Below are 20474 nucleotides of genomic sequence, written 5' to 3' on the forward strand. Positions count from 1 at the left end.
TTTTCTTAGATTGTATACTTGTCACACCTGAGTGTACAGTGTTCTGGCTCGTGCTCTTCAAGAAAGAGGAAGCAGGTGCAGGAGATAGCCTACTAAAAGTGGAATTAAGCTTTTATTTAGTAATAGATTTAAGTCATCCATAGGAGGGAAAAAGAGGCATTTCGGCCAGCACTGAGTCAGAGAAAGGTATAGGGATAAAATGTGTTACAAGAGAATGTCAGGTGGAGGAATAAAGTTCTTTTAAAACTTTCAAATTGAAAAGATGCAAGAAAGATGCAAAAGATGCAAAATGCTTTGAAAGAAGCATTAGATCTTCCCAGACTGGATTGTATGATGCTTTCTGTAGGTAACTACATGTTACGACCTAATATCTTGGTTCTGAAATTTGACATTCAGCTGTCCTTTATTGACATTCACTACAAGTCCAAATCAGGAAGCTGCTCTCCTTCTGGACAATGCTGTTGCAATTCTCCTCAAAGAGTCACAGTGACCCTTCCATTCCACATCTCCTGAAAGCTGTGAATATGTATTTCCAGCATCTTGTCACTCCGTCAGCCAGCCAGACTGCACCTACATGTATTTATAAGAGCTTTTCTATAGCCATCCAAACCATTAAGCCCTTAAGACAGACCAGTATTGAGTAGCAACCTCAGCACCTCAAAAAGCATTTCTCCAAAAAAACCAAAAAAATTGACTGGCAGAAAAGAGAAACAGATTATTTCTAGAAATATCTCAATTTCAGAAAAAAAATAATTGAGAAGCACAAGTATTAGCTCTAGAAACACAACTAAAATAGTTGTTTTTATTGCCATTATAAGCACCAAACTCAGCTTTGCGGCCCATGTCCATATAAAATTAACATTCAAGCTATACTGGTTAAGTACACAGAGACCCTTCTTCAAATAATCTTGATATAAATGTCTATTGCTATCATTTAGTGTACTGAATAAAGTGAAGAGTTTTCAAGTGCTTTTTGTAGGAGCCTGCAGACACAGGACACGACTCACCCCAGAGTACTAAAGGAAAACCATTTCAGCCAGTCAAATCTATTTACATGTCTGTTTATAAATTGGCATGATTTTTGAGCTACTAAAATTAGATTTAGATCTTTGCCTTCAACTTCCAAGCGAAATTGGTTCACTTTTTTCTAGGATGGTACAACATGATCTAAAATACACAAAGACAAACATTTTAGTCTTAGTCCTGGTGTCCAAAGGAAGTGGCAGTTCAGAAATCACACTGGGCAGCTGTCCCTCTTACACCACCAACTTCAGCTAAATTCAACTTCACCTGGCAGAAGTATCAGGAAGGCTCCTTTTTACTCATGTCTGTGAGTAAATGCATATGATCACAAAATGACATCTGGCTTGCTGTCATGAAGGGAAGTAAAACACTCAGAAACATCATGATACATGGAAGAGTGGATTTTTTTTTTAGTTTTACAATTTGGAGTGTCTTGTTTTCTTAATGAGCACTGAAAACCAGAAGTACAGCACAAGTCTTTCAAAGAGGAGCAGAGGTGGAGGAGCTACTGCATGAGCATAGCAACACAGGATCATCTTGCTTCAAAAACATTTTACTGTTTTGAAACAGTACACAAAGTCATAAAAAATAGCAATAGGCTTTGCCAAAAAAGCATCCAGAGGAGAAGAGGCAAGGAAAGAACAGAGAAGGAACAGTGGAAATAAATCTTTCCAAACAAAGTGACAAGTCCAAAAATAATGAGAACTAAAGTTCAAAGAAGAATTCCAAAGCAAAGTAGAAGGAGAGAACAGCAATACGCAGGCCATGGGGGCATGGGGTTGCCTGTGTGCTGGGGGGGCACACAGCAAACACTTTGTGGTGCCTCTCAGCCACCAGCAAGGGTTCAAATCAGGACATCAGCACTTGACAGATGTTATTTAGAAATTCATGTTTATGTGCCCTGCTATGATGTCTGACCCTCAGAGTTTTCCAATGCCATCACTCACTTTAACCATTCAGATTGTTTTCCCCCTACACACTGAATTGAATTTCCAATTTTTTTAAAGTCTGCCGTGATGGCAACCTCAGCTTACATTTTGACACCTTCCAAGTTAGTGACACCTGGGTGGTCTGGCTGATATGTTGTACTTTCCTTTCCTTAGCCACACTTCCCAATGGCTTCCTTCTCACCTTTTATTCTCCTAACAATCAGGAGAGAAGGAAACACAAACCAGCACAAACTCAACACACAACACGCAGAGGATGTGGTTAAAAGCAGAGCTTTAACTATTGCTTCTGAGGCAGACCACAGGGTCACAGGCAGGGGATTAACTCCTTAGGAAGGCACAGCATTCCTTTGTTTTTCAACAGAATAAATACGACACAGCTGAACTTAATAGAAGTGTGTTCACTACCGGATATAATACACATACAGCAAACTCATTTAGCAGCATGATCTGTGCTCAGAGTTTACAGTTCTCTTCAGAGACAGAAAAATAAAAGGGTGCTGAATCATGGTGCATGGCTTTGGGTGCCTCTCAGTTCAAACACCAGATATTTCCTTTGTGGAGCTGAAAGACAAGCAAGTAGCTTTCACACATACCAGGCTTGGCTACGTTAGTTGTCAAGGACAACCCATCCTTCCCCATCCACTGCAGCCAAAATCTCTTCGGCTCACTCCTTGTGGATTTTTCATCTTTGCTGCTCCTTCACATTGAGTACTCTGCCCTTCCCTTCAACTGCAGGTACAGAAATATGAAACAGGCATACGATGAACAGATACAGTAAAGAGTTTATAATGAAACATATTAGTGAAGAAATAAGAACCAGCCTAAGAGAGCATTCTGACTAATAAATGCCCAAGTCCCTCTTAGGAGTCATACAGCAGAGACTAAGTTAGCAATAAAACAGCAGCAGACAAAATTTGCCTACAAGGCTTTCAGGCATCTAGGACAGACCAGATTTTCTTCTGCTTCCTTACAGAAACAGTTCCTTTTGCTACAACAGACCTTTGACACAGCTCTGTAGAAAGAAAAGACATTATTTTCTTTATTTTCTTCCCGAAGGAAGCACTGCCCCTTCCTCAAAAGTACTACCAACCCTTCTCTAACAAACTCCCACAGGCTACAAGCTGGCCTAAGCTGAAGGTGTATATGAGAGCAATGAACCACAGGCACTGGAGATAACATTGAGCTGTAGACATTGCCAGGCCCAGCTTTGATTTAGAAGGGAGGAAGGAGGAAGTAGGGAGCTTTAGGGGCTTGAAGAGAAAAATGGAGGCTCTAGAATATGGGGCTGTGTTAAAAGACTTTTTTTTGTTTGTTTCTCTAGGCTCTCATCTTTTGCTGTCAAGTCTGGTTTCCCATTGAATAAATGTGTTGTGTGTGCACATTCTTGTCTGTGCAATTGCTCAGGCACAGAACAGCTCATCTGATACACCACAGCATAAGTTTAAAGGAGTGCAGAGGGTAAACTGGGTTTCTAAATCTGATCTTAGGTTCTTCCCCGTGGCTTGAAAAGGTTAAACCTCAAGAGCCTGGGGCTAGATCCTGGCACAGCTGATGGAACAGCTATCTTAGTTGCAGGGGTGAGATAGCTCAAATGCTTGAAAATGAAGGCATGAAATGCAATTTATTCAGGCCAGAACTTTTTCTTTTCTGTAAAATTATCCCATACCAAAGTGTACTTTTAAAGCAATCCTCTATATATATATGCTTGTTCTCACAATGAAGCAAGAGACTAAGTGATCTGAGTTTCTAAATCAGCTGTAGAGGGGCAACAGAAGTGTCTTTATTTCTGCTTTGTAGTGGCAGAAGAAAGAGCCATATGTTAGTTGACTTTTTTGTATTGATTGCTCACAGTCCTTGTTATAAAGACTGGCAGATTTATTATTGCATCTCCTCAAAATAACAATGCTCTATATGAGAGGGAAGAAAGAGAGACTTCTGACTTGAGAATTATTTGTATTAAAGCAGTGCCCAGAGGCACTGACAAAATCCAGGACTCTTATGCTGGATGAGGTAGGAATGCAGGTTAAGAGACAGCTCTGTTGTAACGTTAATATTTGCTTATGCTGTAATGAGTCAAGAGTCACCAGGGGGATTTTGTGTGAGGGGCTGAAGTGTAGGTAGACTATGTGATGTTCCTGAGGTAACATGAGAGTTTTGAGGCAGGATCAGGAGATTAACATGCCCCTCTTCAGGACAACTTTGTGCTGCACCAAAAGACCATTCTTTTTTTCCCTTTAAAGGGCTCTAGTTGTGCCCAACCACTGTCTCAGCTCTCTAAAGCTGGTAGCTGCAAGTAATTCAATAACACAAATGTTCTGACAAAGTAATTTTTAGCCTGTTAATTATTCCCAAACACATTCTTTCCCCTTCAAGTGGAACTAGATGACATCAAAGCTGTTTGAGGGATGCAGGAACACTTGAAGCATTAGCAAGAACAATGGAGCAGAGTACCCATTTTATTCCAATTAATTTAAAGGGGAGAAGGCTGGAGATTGTCCAAGTTTCACCTTGAGCACTGATAACAGAAAAAGACAATACAGTGTTGTGGGAGTCCCAAATTACCCCACTCTGCTAGGTTATACTAATGTCTTAGAAAGGGGACTGCAGGGATAAAAGCATTGCTTGGAGATTACAGGGAGCTCTCAGACTCAATGGGATCCAAAATAAATTATCTACCACACCTATACAGTCTGGTGTAAAATCAGAAATATTGAAATTAGAGAGAAAAATGTGCAAAGAAGAGTCCTGCTTGGAAATGAAGGCTATATTACCTGAATATATTGTAACTAGACAGGGGGTAATAGGGGAATGGTGGTATACAGAAATGGTTTCTACAGCATCCAGGTGGGATAAATATTCAGTTCCAGTGATGGATTTGTTTCTTTGTTTTTGACCTCCCTGAGAAAGACCTAAGAAAACTCGTGGATTGATAAAATCCTTGTGGACTGACTTTGCTAGAATAAATGCTGAGTGAGGGTTGAAAAGGTTCCTGTCTTAATTTCAGCCACATTAGCTTTCTAATGCTGGACTGAGCCATGGTTTAATTATAGGGCAAAATCCTGTAATGGGAGTTTAGACATGTGTTCACTTAGCAGAGAGCAGTATGGACAAATGTGTCACTCCCTTCCCCTTCTCCTTTCTGTCAGTGCTAATTTGGTGGAAGGGGCATGAAAACACTCTCTGGAGAAGCAGGGATTTCTCTCCTTTCCTGTGTAGCTCTGATGCAGATAACACCTGGGTGAATCATATAAGGTGTGAATGTGAATCTAATGAAGTCATCATTGGAGCTAGGGCAGGGAAAATATAGAACTAGGGAAAAATGGTAGAAGGAACTTTGAAGGAAGTGAGATATGATAGATTGTGCTTTTATCTGTGGTAATGCATTTTGCAATGTCACGTGGAGAAAGAGGCAATCATTGTTATAAAAAACATTATGGTTTTTGACACCCCCACAAGATGCGAAAGAAATTTTTTTTTTGTATGATTTGGTGGATGATCCGCTCTCAGTTCCAACAAATCAGAGACGCAGAGCACCAGGTCTTGTGCTAAATCTTTTTCAGAAGCTTCTGCACATCTGCTTACAAATAACAAACACACTCTGGCCCAGTGGTCAAAGACTGTGTATATTAAGATATAAAGTCCTGGTGTACAGCTCATTTACCTACCAAGGAATAGCACAATAGTGTGGAGACCCCTGTGTTAAAGAGACAGAATGTTAATTTGTCATGCAAGGCATACAAGTCCTCCCCAAATGCAGTCACTGCTGTGTTACTTGGGCTCCCAAGGGTAGCAAAGCCCCATATCAGAACCTTTAATCTGGTCTGAGCCTTGGGGGCACGAGTGACTCGAGGCTGTTCCTGTGCTCTGCCTAAATAAGGCTATGTCAGGCATTGCCAGTGCTGGCTGCATGCTCAGAAGCATGGAGCAGAATATTATTGCTAGGAAACTGAACTTTGCAGTGTTAGGCTTCTGAATTTAAAGGGCTAGAACTGAGCTGGAGAGTGGAATCATTTGTATTATCATTGTAAACAAACTGCTTGGGTTTTATGGAGTATTTTTTAACAGGGAAGATCTATAAATAGTTTTTTTCTTAACGCTATTGACAAGAAACATGTGTGGACAATATTACAACTTCATACATCAACAACATTGAAACGAAAATAAGGCTGTGTCTGAAGTAAAGTCTAAATGACTAAAGACATTTTGATTCTATTTGAGCTCACAATGGCAAGAAAATGTCAACAGCACAATAGTTGAATTTCATAGTCTAGTGGCATCATTTTACGCTAATTTCTGAATTTTTGGTTATTGGCTCAGCTGTCGTAGTAATGTGACCAAAATCACAGCTCTTCTGCTTTTTGAGCTTCAAGAGATGCTGTTCAGACTGCAAGCTCTTCAGCTGCTGCCTCAGTAAGGATGGTATTTTAGAATGAATTTGTTTTCTTTAATGAACATTTTAAAATTTCTTGCCAATAAATAAAGCAGTCTCAGAGTGATCAAGACATGTATTAAATGTACTCTGATACCATATAAGAAGGCCAGATGAGATCTTCTAAACATAAGTACCTGGGAACAGGCGACAAGTGCCTATGGATGCTGAGACTGCTGCAGAATCTCACTGCAATCTGTTAAACAGAACCTTGCTTGAATTGTTCAGCAAAGATAAAAAAATCAGGGTGTTTCGTAATTGTTATTTCATTCCATTCTTCTTGTAGGTTGTCATTGCAATGGAGGTCAAATTCAAGCCAGCTGTAGGACCTAAACCATGAGTTTAATCACTTCAGCTGGAAAACTAGGTATAAGGCCTGTATCTATTCTAAAAATATATCATTAAAAAAAGAATTTTTTGAGCTTTCTATAACCCTGAATGAATTTCACTATTTGAGACCTACTTCCAAAATAAACTGGAGCTAGGAGAATGCCAACAAACCAAGTCAGACCTTTACATTACTGTCCCAACTAGCATGGAGTAAATAATACAGCTCTACAGAAAACAGAACTTAAAGGTCTGGAGTTTTAGTAGGGTACAGACTGGGAACATGAATTGGAAGCAGTACTAAATTCAGGAAATAAAATAAAAGAGTCACTCTATTTGCTCTCGCCAAACCTGGTGTAAACCTGGAGTTTTTCCATGAAAGCTGTGGAGTCAAAGAGCCTTTATGACTTTCACTTGGATCTTCAGGATGCAGCATCTCAGTGCTACCTCCTTGCATACCAGAGCAGGTCTCTGACACTCACACAAATTGGGAGGATTCAGGTTAGGAATACCCTGGCAAACAAAGTGGAAGGAGTGGTCTTGACAGCTTTTCATCTTGAAGTTGTAAGTCTTGTTTACTGAGCTGTAGAGCTGCATGCCCATCTCAGCCAAAAAGGAGACAGGAGAGGACCATGCCTCTAGGGGACAAGTACCTGATTTTGGATGATGCACAAAGAAGCTTTTAGGTATGAACTCAGGATGGTTGGAAGTAGATCTGAGCAAACAGAGGACAGAGGTGGAGCCACTGCAGTGCCCTGAATTGGTGACATGATTTCTGCCAGTGGGGATAAAAGCAAAAAGGAGTTTCTGGGAAATGGTTTTCAGTCACTGGTTCTGAATCCTGATGGGATTTGTCTCACCTGAACAAATTTCTGAAATTAGTTTTTATCTCTGCACATCTGTCCATATCTGAGAGGATGCTTTGCAATAGACCTGAGAGAGGGTTAATCTCTTCTTGTTCCTAATAGGGTTTTCTCATCCAAAAGTGCCTCTTTTCTTAGAGTTAGAAAAGAATAATATTATCTTGCACCTTTTTTCTTCCCAGGTGATAGGATTATGTTCCACTAGGCACTCTCCTGCAGAGGGCCACCAGAATATAGTTTCTTCAAGAACAAATTATTTAAAAAGATCAAAATATCCAGGAGGAATTATCTTGGCTGCTCTTTAAAAAAATCTTTCTTCCTCATATTCTCCCTTTCTTATTTTTTCTCATTCCTCTCCTGTAAAATGAAAATGAAGCTCTCTTTTTTTTTTTTTTTTTGGCAGAAACAGTGGCAGATCCAAAATGTGTGAACTGAGAACAGGATATTGGATCCTTGGCAGGAGAGAGATGGAACCTGGTGCCCATGTCCGTGTCTCTCTACCATGTTGAGCAGGGAAGTGACCACAGTGGAGCCTGAAATGAGGCACACTGCTGTTGCTGTTAGATTTTATTGTTGTTGTTACAATTGTTGTCTCAGAGAAGCAGAGCTGTATAGAGGAGGTGGAACAGAAAATGCTGCAGATGGAAAGAAATTTAAAAAAATATTTTGCGGATTAATTTGAGGACTAGGAATGGTCCACTAGGCAGGGTATCAAACCACAGTGAGCTGGAGAGCTTAAGGCAATTTGCTGAAGTATAGTTTATAGTTCCTGTGGCTTTTCCAAGTTGAGGTTTTGTCCAAAAGATAAGAACTTTCTTAATATATCTGCAGGTAAATTGAGGACATCTCAGAATTGCGAAAAGAGGGAAGCAGGAAGCAGCACAAAATTGTAATATGCTGGACTTCAGGCATGACCCTGGAACTTGTTGTGAATTCAGCATCCAGTTCACCCAGACTAGCTGGTGTTCCGTGCCTAAGAAGATTTGAGTCTGAGAATCTACTAGAAAACAAGTTTCCTCCAGCACAGCTGGTCTCTGGCATGTTGCTCAGGATGAGATAGAAACTTCAGATATACTCAGGGTGGCTCACTGTAGGAATAGGTGGATATAATGACTTCCAGATCCGGATATGGAAATGCTGGAAATAGATTGTCCCCACCAAGGAATCTGACCCAAGGGGGGCTGGAACAGCAAGTTATTTGTTTAACCATGTTGCTGTAACACACCAGAAGGTCACTGCCTGTTGGTTGTAAGTGGATAGCACGGGATCGTAGCTGCCCTCTCTGTTTTATATTGCTAAATAGATTGGAAAGGGAGTCTGTTTGCTGAGGTGGTTTTTCTCTGAAAGATGACAAACTTTTTGACTCCTATCTTTTTGTCCTGGGACAAAGCCTACTTTGTCAGACTATTATTCTGATGGATGCAGTGTATCAGAATGCAACAGGTAAAGAATGAGCAGCTTTGTAGCTCTATCATTGTCTGGCAAGGCAACCATTCATCAGCTGTTTGATCTCTCTTGACCTCAGCTTCACTGTCTGTACAATGACAATAATGGTATCAGCTGCTTTTATAAAAAGCTGGAACATAAGGACTGATAAGAACTATCTGATGATAATCCTTCAATTATTGTTATGAATTGCTCCTCTGCTTAATTCCCTTTTATGCTATCTTAAACCTTGTCACTGATTTCTCTCTTGGTTTGTTGGGGCTGTGTATGAAGGAAATGTGTTGGAATTAAGTCAAACCACACATCTTCATCCTGTCTTATCAAAGTGAAATCACTTTGTAAGACATTTTAAGTTCAGCAAAGCTTATTTGGTTTTGAGCTGCTGGAATTAAGACAAATAGGGTAGAATGTGGTGGAGTGGGAGGAGGTCTCCTTTCTCTGTGCTGTGACTCAGCACTGTGGTGGGTTGAGGAATCCCACCCTCAATTCATCCTGTCAGGCACTAGTGCAGAATTTCCAGTGGTTATTTGTGACAGGAATCTTGTCCTTCCCAGCTTTGTGTCAGTGCCATTACTGGAAATTTCCAGAAAATATTATTAGAATTAATTTAATTTAAATTAGATTGCACTACCTGGATTTGGCTTTTCAAGGCAAAAACTATTCCTCAACAGTGCAATTTTTTGAAGGCCCAGCTTTGTTCCCCACTGCTTACATAATGGACCTATCCTGAATTAAATCCAGCTGAAATTCTGCCTTTGAACGACTTGAAGCACATCAGCATTCAGAGAGTCTCAAGGTACAGAGATTTGGCAGCATGTGTGCATGCCTTCACACTCCAGTGTTGTCCCTTGAAGGGGAAGGCCAGCCAGTTATTGAGTGTTATTCTACAATTAACCCTGTTGGGAGAAATGTCCGTGCCATCAAGGATTGTAACTGTAAAGGTTGTAGCAAATCATCACAATGCAATCAACCCTAACAGTGCTGAAAACCTTTCCTTTTCTCTCTGGGGTATTTAAAATGTCATTTGTTATGCACATTTTTTCCTTTATATGTTTTATTATGAATAATAATGCAATAACGATGAAAAGATCTTCGAAGAAGCCTCAGGAAAGGAATTTTATAAACATTACCGTGGAATAAAATAAGCGCATTCCATTTTATCAGGACATTTTCCATTATAAATGGCCAGCTTTCTCATCACTCTGCCAACAGCTATGCCTGCCATCTGTTCACTGATGTCATACTATAAAGTTCACTCACAAAACTGCTTGTTGGGAAGTTGAGGGTTGTGCTGGAGAAGTTTTGTTTATGAATAAATATGCTAGCATCTCTTGAGTTTTTGGGGCTGTTTTAACAAATAAATTTCATTTTTTTTAGAGTTCAGGTTACCGTCTTCACTATACAAATATAATGCTTTCTGAAATTATTGGAGATTTTGACTCTTTGTGTTTTGGAGGAATAGCATTGATGGAATAACTGTTGGACATCTTGAAAGAGAGAGAATCCAGGAACTCGGTTTTAATAAAATGCGGTACATTTGTCTTCTGGAAAAAAATAGACTCAGTCCAGCGTGCTAAATTGGGCATCTTAAATTATTAATTTATGCCTAAGAAAATGCAGGTCAAATCTGGTTAGGAAGTGAAAGGGGAGGAGAGAGAGTTGTGTCAGTGAAAGAAGATAATTTTATTTGAAAGAATGAGAGAGAGAAAAGAAAGAAGAGAAAGTAAGTCAAGGAAGCAAGCAAAGAGATATCTCTCCCCTCTGCTCCACACACCATCCCCCACCTTCAGCTTTTAGAAAAACCCACAGAAATTCCAGGTGGGAAATGAAAATGTTATGGTTTCAACACTTCCTCTCTCCCAGGAAAAAGACAATTGTACTTGGAAATGGCAACAAAAACATAATGGAAACTTGACGTCAGGGTAATGTTCTGGCCAAGCTCAGCCCTGGCCAGAGCACACTTTCCACCATGTATCATCACCAGTGTCTGGTCTTTCTGAGCTCAGAGAAGCCCACACCTTTCCCTCATGGCTGTGGTCACTGCACCCTCCCTGCTGCCCTTGCCCTGCCCCTCCGCTGCTCCCCAGGGCCTTCCCCTACCCTGCTCCGTCTGCCCGGGCTCTGGACACTGCATGGTCTGAAACCAGGCGGGCTGCACTGGTAGGAATTCGATTGCAGCCTGGGTCAGGAGTGCTGAGGGCACAAATGCAGCCGGAGGAACAAACCCCTGGGCTTTGAGACGGTGTCAGGGCTTGGGTGGCAGTGTAGGAGCAGGTGTCCAGAGTGGGGGTCGGGGTAGGAAGATGCAGATGTCAAAATCATACTGGCTGGTGTGGGGAGCTTTGGTCATCCCCACACAAGGTGAAAGCAGTCTGACTCCTGGCCCACACTCTGTGTGTCTGAAGAGAGGGTCTCCCATGGGATTTCCTTGCTGGGGAAGACATGCTGACATGGCTCGGTGAGGTGGACTCCTGGTATACACCATGGAGCTTTGGAAGAAATGCTATCCCAGGAAGGCAAGTGTTGGCAGCCATTCTTTGGTGCAGACCATAAAACACTGGGCACAGACAGAAACCCCTTCTGAGCTTCTGCCCCAGGACTTTCGCCATATCATCCATGGTACCTCAGCCTCAGTGCTGTGGTCTTGAGTAGGATCCTGTGGCCAGTTTCTGTTTCATGACCAAACTTACAGCCTGTTTCTTTATACACAGAACACTGATGCTAGCACAGGAATAAAATAGGACTTTGGGAAGAAAAAGAGCATTGGAGACCCTGTTTCTTAAGAGAAGAGAGGGAACTTTGCTTACTTTTTTTTTTTTTTTTTTTTTTTTTTTTTTTTTTTTTTTAGGAAAACAAGGGTCAAGAAAGTTTCTGTGCCTCTCCTGAGGTTGGAGAAAGTAAGATGCCAGAAGGGGAAGAGCTATTTAAGCTGGAGTAAAAATGTTTCATACCAGAAGGCAAAAAGATAAATGTGGCCAGGAATAAACTAAAACTGGAAAGGAGAGAATTTCTGACCATTTGAGGACTAAACTTCTGGCCTCCCCAGAAGAGGAGTAGGGATGAAGAATCCAACTTGCCCTCTGGTGGAGTTTTCCCCTGTATGAGAAGAGGACAACATGCTTATTAGAGGAAGACATGTGGTCCCAGGAGGACAGACAGGGATGTGACGTGCCCATGTTTTCTGTTCTTCTCCCCACAAAGCCAAAGTATTTGGCCCTGGTTTCTGAAGCATCTCCCTGCTGAATCCAACATCATTGCCTATCTAATTTGGAACACCACATTTGTAATTAAGTCTCGGGTGAGATCTTTATTCAGTAAGTGGCCCTAAAAAGCTTTTTTTTTTTTGTCCTTGGCCAAATCCCAGATCACTGAAGAAAGCAGTGCAGAAGCTAAAAATTAGTCAATTTAATAGAAAATGGGAAATGTTCCTGTGTCAAGTGTCCATCTGTGCCTCTTTATATATCCTAGTCTAAATATAGGTGCTCTGAGGGCTTGCTACAGATAACTGGAAAAAGGAAGGTGAAAAGAAAGAAGCCACTTAATTTCCTCTTGCCCTTCCTCCAGCCTTCACAGTGTTTGGAACCCCCACCCCATCTGTGCCAGTTTAACCCCTTGAAGCCTCTGTAGAGTGAAGCCACAAACCTGGGAGGATTGGAGGAAATCCCACCTGCAAAGTCAAGTGGCAAGGAAATGCTTTTCTTTTTTAATCACTGTGCTTAATCCTGCCTTTTCTAAACACTGTTGGAGGCTGAAGTTCATAATTTATTTTCTTAAATTACCATAAATTGGAATTTGTGGGCCAGGTGATTCTCTTTGAAAAGGGTCCTTGTGCACTGGAGAGGGGAGGATGGGGCCAACCTGTCAGCAGGGAGCTTTTGGACTTCTCCAAAAGCAATTCTTTGTTTTTCTCTCTTCGCATCAATGTTCCCCCATAGAAAAATAAATAAATAAGCATTCAACCTTCTTTTAACAACTGCCCACAAAGGTTCTTTTCTTAACTCTTTTTCCCCCTCTTTATTGGTCCTTCTGATTTCTTGGCACAGCAGAGGAATAAGAGAACTCTAGAGACAGTAGGATCCTTTTAGAAACACCTTGCTTTCAGTGCCTCTTTTTTTAATGTATGACATTTTGGGGGCAAGTAGGTGGGCTTTTTTCCCTAAAGGAGGACTTAAGGGAATAGCTCAAGGATGTCTTGGAACTTGCAGTTTACCCCTTTTTACCATGCACCAATTACCTTGTTTTTGCTGAGGAGGAGAAGGATATTGTTTTATATTCCCAACAACACAAATTTCCTTAAGTGCTCTGAGCTTCTCTACATTGCATACTGTATGCTTTTTAGTGAGGTTTATGCTAACATGTTTTACCTTGTGCTGCCTGGGGCTATGAAAGGGAATAAATTGCTTTCTGAGTCTCCTATGGATTGGATAAGGCATAATGGGATTAAATTGCACTGAGAAAGATTCAGGTTAGACATCAGGAAACACTTTTTCACAGTCAGAACAGTTAAATGCTGGAATACATTGCCTAGGGAAGGGGTGGAATCTATGTTAATAGAAATTTTTAAGAAGAAGTTAGAAAAATATTTGGCAGAAATGTTTTAATATAGCTGAATTCTGCCTTAGGACAGGGGATTGGACTCAACTGGTGTTCCTCAGCCCTTGCTTCTCCTCTACTAATTCATCCAAGGATGACTTCACCTTTCTGATCTGGGAGGAACTACAGTTCACCTAGTGCAATGCTTCTACCCTGGATTGCACTTCCAGGCTGTTTCAAACATTGAACCGTGTTACTGTCGTCATCCCTGTCCCCTCGGGCCCCCACCTCCACTTCCTTGCTTGCTCCCACATGTGGAAATGAGTGTATATACTGGAAAATTAACTTGTTCCAAAGTTTCCTGGCTACTGCCTGATGCCTACCAGACCATGGACCACAGACTGAAGAATGCTGGCCGTAGTGACCTCCTGAGGTCCATTCCAGTCCTAATTCCTCTGCTCCAAGCAGCGCTCATGTGATTCCTCACCACAGCTCTATTGATGCACGATAATTTGAGCTTTGGTAATAATTATACTCCTGAACCCTGGGAGAGAAAGGACTGTTTATCGGTGAGATTGACAGCCTGGAAACAGGACAAGTAAGTTCAAAACCATGGCTCATGGTGAACCTGCTGTTAGGAAATCCATTAGGTCCAGACCTTAAGATACATCCTCATTTGAAATCAGATAGCTTGCCTTTCCTGCCTCTAGACAAATGTGCCATTTCTGCCCATGAACAAGGGAGATTTCTGAAAAATCACATCAGCAGAAATTACTTGTAGAGGTATTGACTGAAAATTGAAAAAGCCACAGATAAAATTGGTATACTTGTCTTGTTTACTTACTTATCCACATATCTAGCCAGGTTCTTCGAGGGTTTTAAGATGTGATGTAGTACTTCTCCTGATTTGCATGAACATCCTAAAGATTAGAATATTATGTACCATTCAAACTTTTATAGTTTCTCTATAGAAAGACTTGCCAAATACTTTTAAGATGTCTTTGGCCTTCTTGGGGCCTAATTCACACCCACAGAGTAACAAGTCCAATTTTTCCAGTTTCTGACTCCAGAAGAACCTGAGAAGGACCTTGCCATTTGCTCCAGAGATGGCTCAACATTATAATCCAAGATATGCTCAGTATTGGATATTTAGTTATCCTAAGAGGTGGCACAGCTCACACAGTCCTTTGATAGACACTGATTTTTTTTGTGCCAATCTCTCTATCATCCCCATCATTCCCCTTAGGGAACCTGCCATGTGCAAATCAATATTGCATGAAACATGGCTCTCCATCCAAAGCCCTGGTGGTTCCAATTCACCTACCCACACCTGTTCTGCTTGCTCTCTACCTTTGTGTTGTGCCCCTCGGTCACAGGGGTGTAATGGTTTCTGGATGTTCCCTGAAAGATGGGAACAATACAGACCTAACTCCTGGAGTCTGAATTGAATATACAAAATCAAACAAGATTCTCCTGCACTGGAAATGGTTAGTTCATCTAAGTCACACAGAGAACTGCTTTTTTCCTCCTGCCCTGAGTTAGGGACACTTTAGATATAGGTTTGGGATATGTCTATGGATTCGATCTGCTTCTTTCTTCCCACATAAAATCTTCCACCTTTAATGCCACAATTCCTGTCTCAGAGACTTGTGCTCCTTCCTTGCATTCAACACCACTGGACACAATTTCCAGTAATTTCTGGAAGAATCACATGTTTGCTGTTCTTCTACCCAAATCCAAGGTGACAAGAAGTATAATTCCCCTGCAAGTTCCCAGCAGCTAGAGACCTGCAAGATCCAAAGATCCAGCAACTCATTTCTCCCTTGCCTTTGGGCTGTGTTTTCCCTTCACTCTACATGGGAAATCTGGAAGTCTCCCAGGAACAGGAGAAATGAGACATGGGTGAATGTCTGCAGGCTAGAGAGTGAGCAGTGTCCGAACAGGGATGTCAGATCACACACTCATGAAAAAACTGACTGAGCAGCTGATGAAGGCCTGTGGTTTCAGGTCTGAATTAGATTCAGGATTATAATTTTAATAAGCATTTTTTCCTAATGAAGCCAGGCTTCTGGGCAATGCAAAGGCTGATGGAATACCCCATCATTTTTGGCATCCAGGAAAGTGATTTTCTGATCTACATAGAAGGAGGATCATTCTATAGGGCAGGCATTTGGTTGGGACACTTGGGACTCTCTTCAAGCTTTGCCACAAATGCAAATCACCTAGGCCAAGACTTTCAAAAGCAACTAATGAAGGAGGAAAAAAAGTAGCTCAAAATGGCAATGTCCCTACCCATTTAAAATGGGAGCTGGCTTGCTTTGAGGACAGATGACGGAAAGAGTTTGCAAAGAAGCCCAGGGGTAACAAGGTATGAAAAAACTTTCTAAATAAAGGCTTCACACTTTTGCTGGGGAAGTATGATGGACTGGGATGACAGATGGCTTGAAACCATCTCAGTGGCCTTTAAAAATAGAGGGTCCTTTGATGAACCTCTGGCAAGGTTTATTTTTTAATACTTTTTATCTGATGCTTGTTTTTCCATAACAGCTAAGTAATCACAGGCTGCCAACCCCCTTGCTAGATACCAGGAAATACGCATGGTGAAGAAGTCATGACTCATGATATAATCTCTTTCGCAAACTTGAATGCTGACTTTTCTGATGCCGAATACAGTGTTGCACTCACATATCTTAGCACTGACTAAGTACCTCTTCTCTAATGGGTCACCTATTTGTCTTCAGCTTAGAGTGCTTTGAGACCTCTGCTAACCAGTTTCTGTTGCTCAGTTTCTCTTGTAATTGACTCAAGGAGACACCATTTAATCCTGTTAGTCTTTTCTCCTTAGCAAAATGAGGTAAATATTTATGTATGTGTTTGAGTGCTTTTAGTCATTAGGATCTGAAAAGAAGTAAGACGTCCACTAAGACCTGCAGAAGGGTAAAGTCAGTGCCTCAGAAAGGTCAAACTTGGAGCTCCTGTTATGAGTCAGAGCCTGTAAGTATGGTCTGGGTACTCACATCAGTGGTATGAGCCCCTGAAGAAAGGGGGAAGAAGAGTGCTTAACAAGAGAGGCCCTTTCTCGTCCCTCTGCATTGCCTGTCCTGAAAGCAGTAGTCTGAAGGCTGCTGCATGATTTAGAGGTTACCTGCACAGCCCAGTCTCTGACTTCCTTCCCAAGTGTGAATCACAGGGGCACAATGCACCCTGAATTCACTCTGCAGGGAAGCAGGACACACGGAGTTCTTAGTGCCTCCTCTGAACACAGGTGTGTTTGTATAGGAGGTGCCTTTACACCTGCTGCCTTCTCAACCCTCATTTTGTATGAGATTCCCTGGTGGGTAGGATATGCTTTGCTGGGAAGAGGCAGGATGAGAAAAGCAAGCAACTATCTTCCAGACTTAATTTGCATTAAATTGCTGGCCTGAATTCCCAGGGAGTTTTCAAAAGTGACTGCAGCAGGGCTTTTGTGGTTGATTTCTTATTTGGTTTTCCCAAATTATTGGGAAACTTGTTTGGTTTTCTTTTTCTTCCCTCTTGAGCACTTTGTCTTATATGTGCCTGGTTTATTACTTCTTCATATTTATACACAAAACAGATTTACTGGGGAATGGGGTATCATTGTGACACCCAGCCTTCAGGTCTTCCCTGTCAGCCTGGGACTGTCCCTGTTATCTCTTGTGAAAGGGAAAGAGTTCCTCAGGCCATGACATATCTTTGTCCCCATCAGCACTGCCCCTGCACTGAGCTCTGTATGCTGATCAGCTCTGAACCTTGATAAATACCTCAGGGACACATGCTCAGGTGCTGTGAGCAGATACAGCCCCAGTGGTTTCCTGATCAGAAGCCAAATAAGCGAGTCCTCAAGCCCATGCAACTGCTTATAGCTTCCATAAGTAAGCAACTGGTTAAATCCTCTGGAGCTTGCCAATGTCTGTGTGGAAGTATTCTGCTAAAGGAGGGGAGGGCTGGGAGGGGGAGACACTCTCTGAATCTTTGGGGAAAGAGAATATGTTGTAAATAAAGCTACATGCCATTAATTAACTTAGCATAATCGCTCTGTAATTACACCGATAATCATTTATCTTGGGCTCAGACCAAAAACCCTAATGGGGAAAATCCATCATATCCAATTTTTGTCCAGATGCTTAATTCCTCTATTAAACTAATCCTAACGGTTCTGTCAGCCTCATTATGGTGCCATTAGAGATAGAAACTAGAAAGTGCTCTGGGCATCTGCCTCCCTGCCATGCTTGTCCTAAACCATGGGGGAAAAGGGTGGGCAGGAGCTGGAAAACTTGGGCTGCCGTATTTCTAATGGACATCATGAGTAGTGGTGCAAAAAATTATTGGTAGTAATATGAAATTGTTCATTCTGGCACTGAGTGAGAAAATCTAGGCATTGATGTTAACCCCAGGTGAAGGGCTGGCATGAGGCAAACATTGCTTCAGTCCTTTTAAAGCCTTTGCAAAGATTCAGGTCTGGTGGCATGGAAAGTGGGAATAAGGCTTTCTGGGAAAATTCCTTTTCTGTTATTGCAAAATTTGGTCTGAAGTGCGATGACTTTTAAGTAGCACTGTAGGTATGTCTTGCTTTGATCCCTTTGCCATTCCAAGGACATTATAGAACAGGATAAAAAAATGTCTATAGGTTACATGAGGAATGAATAACAACATATTTGGATATTCAACATATTCTTCTATTCCTCAGCTTGAAGCTGCTACAATTATCTGTATAAATTTAAAATGTATATAACTATTGCAGGCTCTGAACGACTGAATAATTGATCAAACAAATTATTAACTTAGAATTAAACAAGGTCTTGACCAAAGCACATTAACTCTAGTGGTTTAAACTGTTAGCATTAAAGATCTTGTCCTGTTATGTGACCAGATGATTTTATAGAAGACTTCCCAGTCTTGTCAGATGTTTTTCTTAGCTTGAAAGAAATGTAGTGCAAGTCTAGACCAGGTGGGCTGGTCTCTATTTTGCAATGTTCTTTTTTTAGGATAGAGGCACTGCAGGATGAAGTCCTACTTTGAAGGTGGAGCTCTCGTTCCACAGAGGAATTTCAACCCTGGCAGCTTCTGTTTCATTTAGGAGCTACACCTAAATGTTGGTATTGGAATCATTGGCAAAGAGGTCATCTATGCTGATGAATGCATTCAGCCCTCTGCAGTTAATTATGGCTCTAACAACGAACCAGCCTTCAAGGTCCTGAATGCATCACTGCTTTCTTGAAAAACAGCACCTACTTCACCTTCAAATGCATTCATGCTGTGCTCCTAAAATGAATTCTATTCACCTATTCCCTCATACCTTGCTTTTATTTTATTTAAGGAAAAATAATATTTATATTAAGGAAATCCAAACTAAGCAAATCACTGCTTTTATTCCCTAAACAGGGTAGCACTGAGATGAAGTTTGTTCTCATCTATGTAAAATCACGGGTCTACCTTCCTGAACAGTTTCCTTGTATAAGAAAATGGTTTCCATCATTGGGAAGGGATTTATGGTCCCATGTGCTGTATTTCAAAGTGGTCCCAAAGGACTGTACTGAACCCTATAATATGAGTTTGTCTTCACCACAGAGCCAAGGCAGTGAGGGGAGAGCTGTGCTCATGTGCCTGTGGAGGCAACACTGCTGAGCACTCTGTGAGCTGAGGAAACACCAGGCATTGCTGTTGGCCCCTGCAAAGTGTGAACCTAGGGAGGGGCAAACATGTAGGAGGATGGAAAGTCACACTGGGAAGTGATCTCAGGACTGATTGAGCCAGAAGTTGTCTTTGAATTTTTCTTCCATTGGTTTGTCAACAGAGGTCAGCATTAGCTTCCTCTTCATCCCTGCTTTCTCTTCATCAGCCCTTTATGGTAAAAAGGCTGAAAAGGCTGGGAAACCCCTCGAGTTTGGCCAGGCTGTTTTATCTACCAGGGACCTTGCTGCTCTTCTGGTTGTTCAGTCCTTCTGGGGTTCCTGCTGTGGGAGGGAGGCAGACGGCTCCTCAGGCAGGTCAGGCCAGTAGCTGTCACTGCTCAGGCCACCTTGTGGATGAAGGGAAGGCAGAAAGAGAAAGATTTATGTGTGAATATGTTCATGAATATGTGGCTTATCGTAAGTGACCCCTCTCCCACCTGTTCCAGCTTGTTGTTGGCTTTGGGCTGCATTTAACTCTGCCACTCCCTGATGCTTAACAAAATTTTCCTAGAAATTTTCTGGCCTCTCCAGAAAGTCATGAAATCCTCTCGCTTCCTTCTCTCCTCAGGCACACGCACAGGACGGAGGTGATCAATGGAGACCTTACTGGTTATTTATTTAACAAGGGAAACAAACCTAAATACAAAGAAGGATGGTTAAAAAAAGAATTTTTAAACAAACTCCAAGAACAGCAGCTGATCCTTCTCTTTTGTAAACAAGGCCTTACTGTAATCTTTTTAACTCTTGCCACAAGCCAGATTTATCTTTGGACATCCTGCCCAGAAATCACTGCACTTTGCAGCAGAATAAACATTCAAGGGACCCAGCCACACAGACACACACAGAGAAAGAGGTAGAGGGACTTGGAGATCAAGAAGGGCTTGGAGAACAAGGTAGTGCAAAAATGTTTAATTATGATGGCAAATAAAAGATAAAAAATCTCCAGTGAGATCAAATCCTTGTGTTGATTGTGTGTGGGTGGATAACTCACTTCCTTCACGCTCTCTTTATCCACTGGTGCCGCGCACAACATGTGAGGACTCCAACTCCTGTGCCTCCACGTCATCCACTTAAATCACTGAACTATATACAGAAAAAACGCTTTGAGATAAAGCTGGCACAGGGAAAAACATGCAACTTCCCCAGCAGAGCTGTGGCAGTGTGACAAGCACTTGGATCCCATCCAGTGAGCTGAAGCAACCAAGACTCA

The sequence above is a fragment of the Ammospiza caudacuta genome, chromosome 8 (assembly GCF_027887145.1).
Source record: "Ammospiza caudacuta isolate bAmmCau1 chromosome 8, bAmmCau1.pri, whole genome shotgun sequence".
In the NCBI taxonomy this organism is placed as follows: Eukaryota; Metazoa; Chordata; class Aves; order Passeriformes; family Passerellidae; genus Ammospiza; species Ammospiza caudacuta.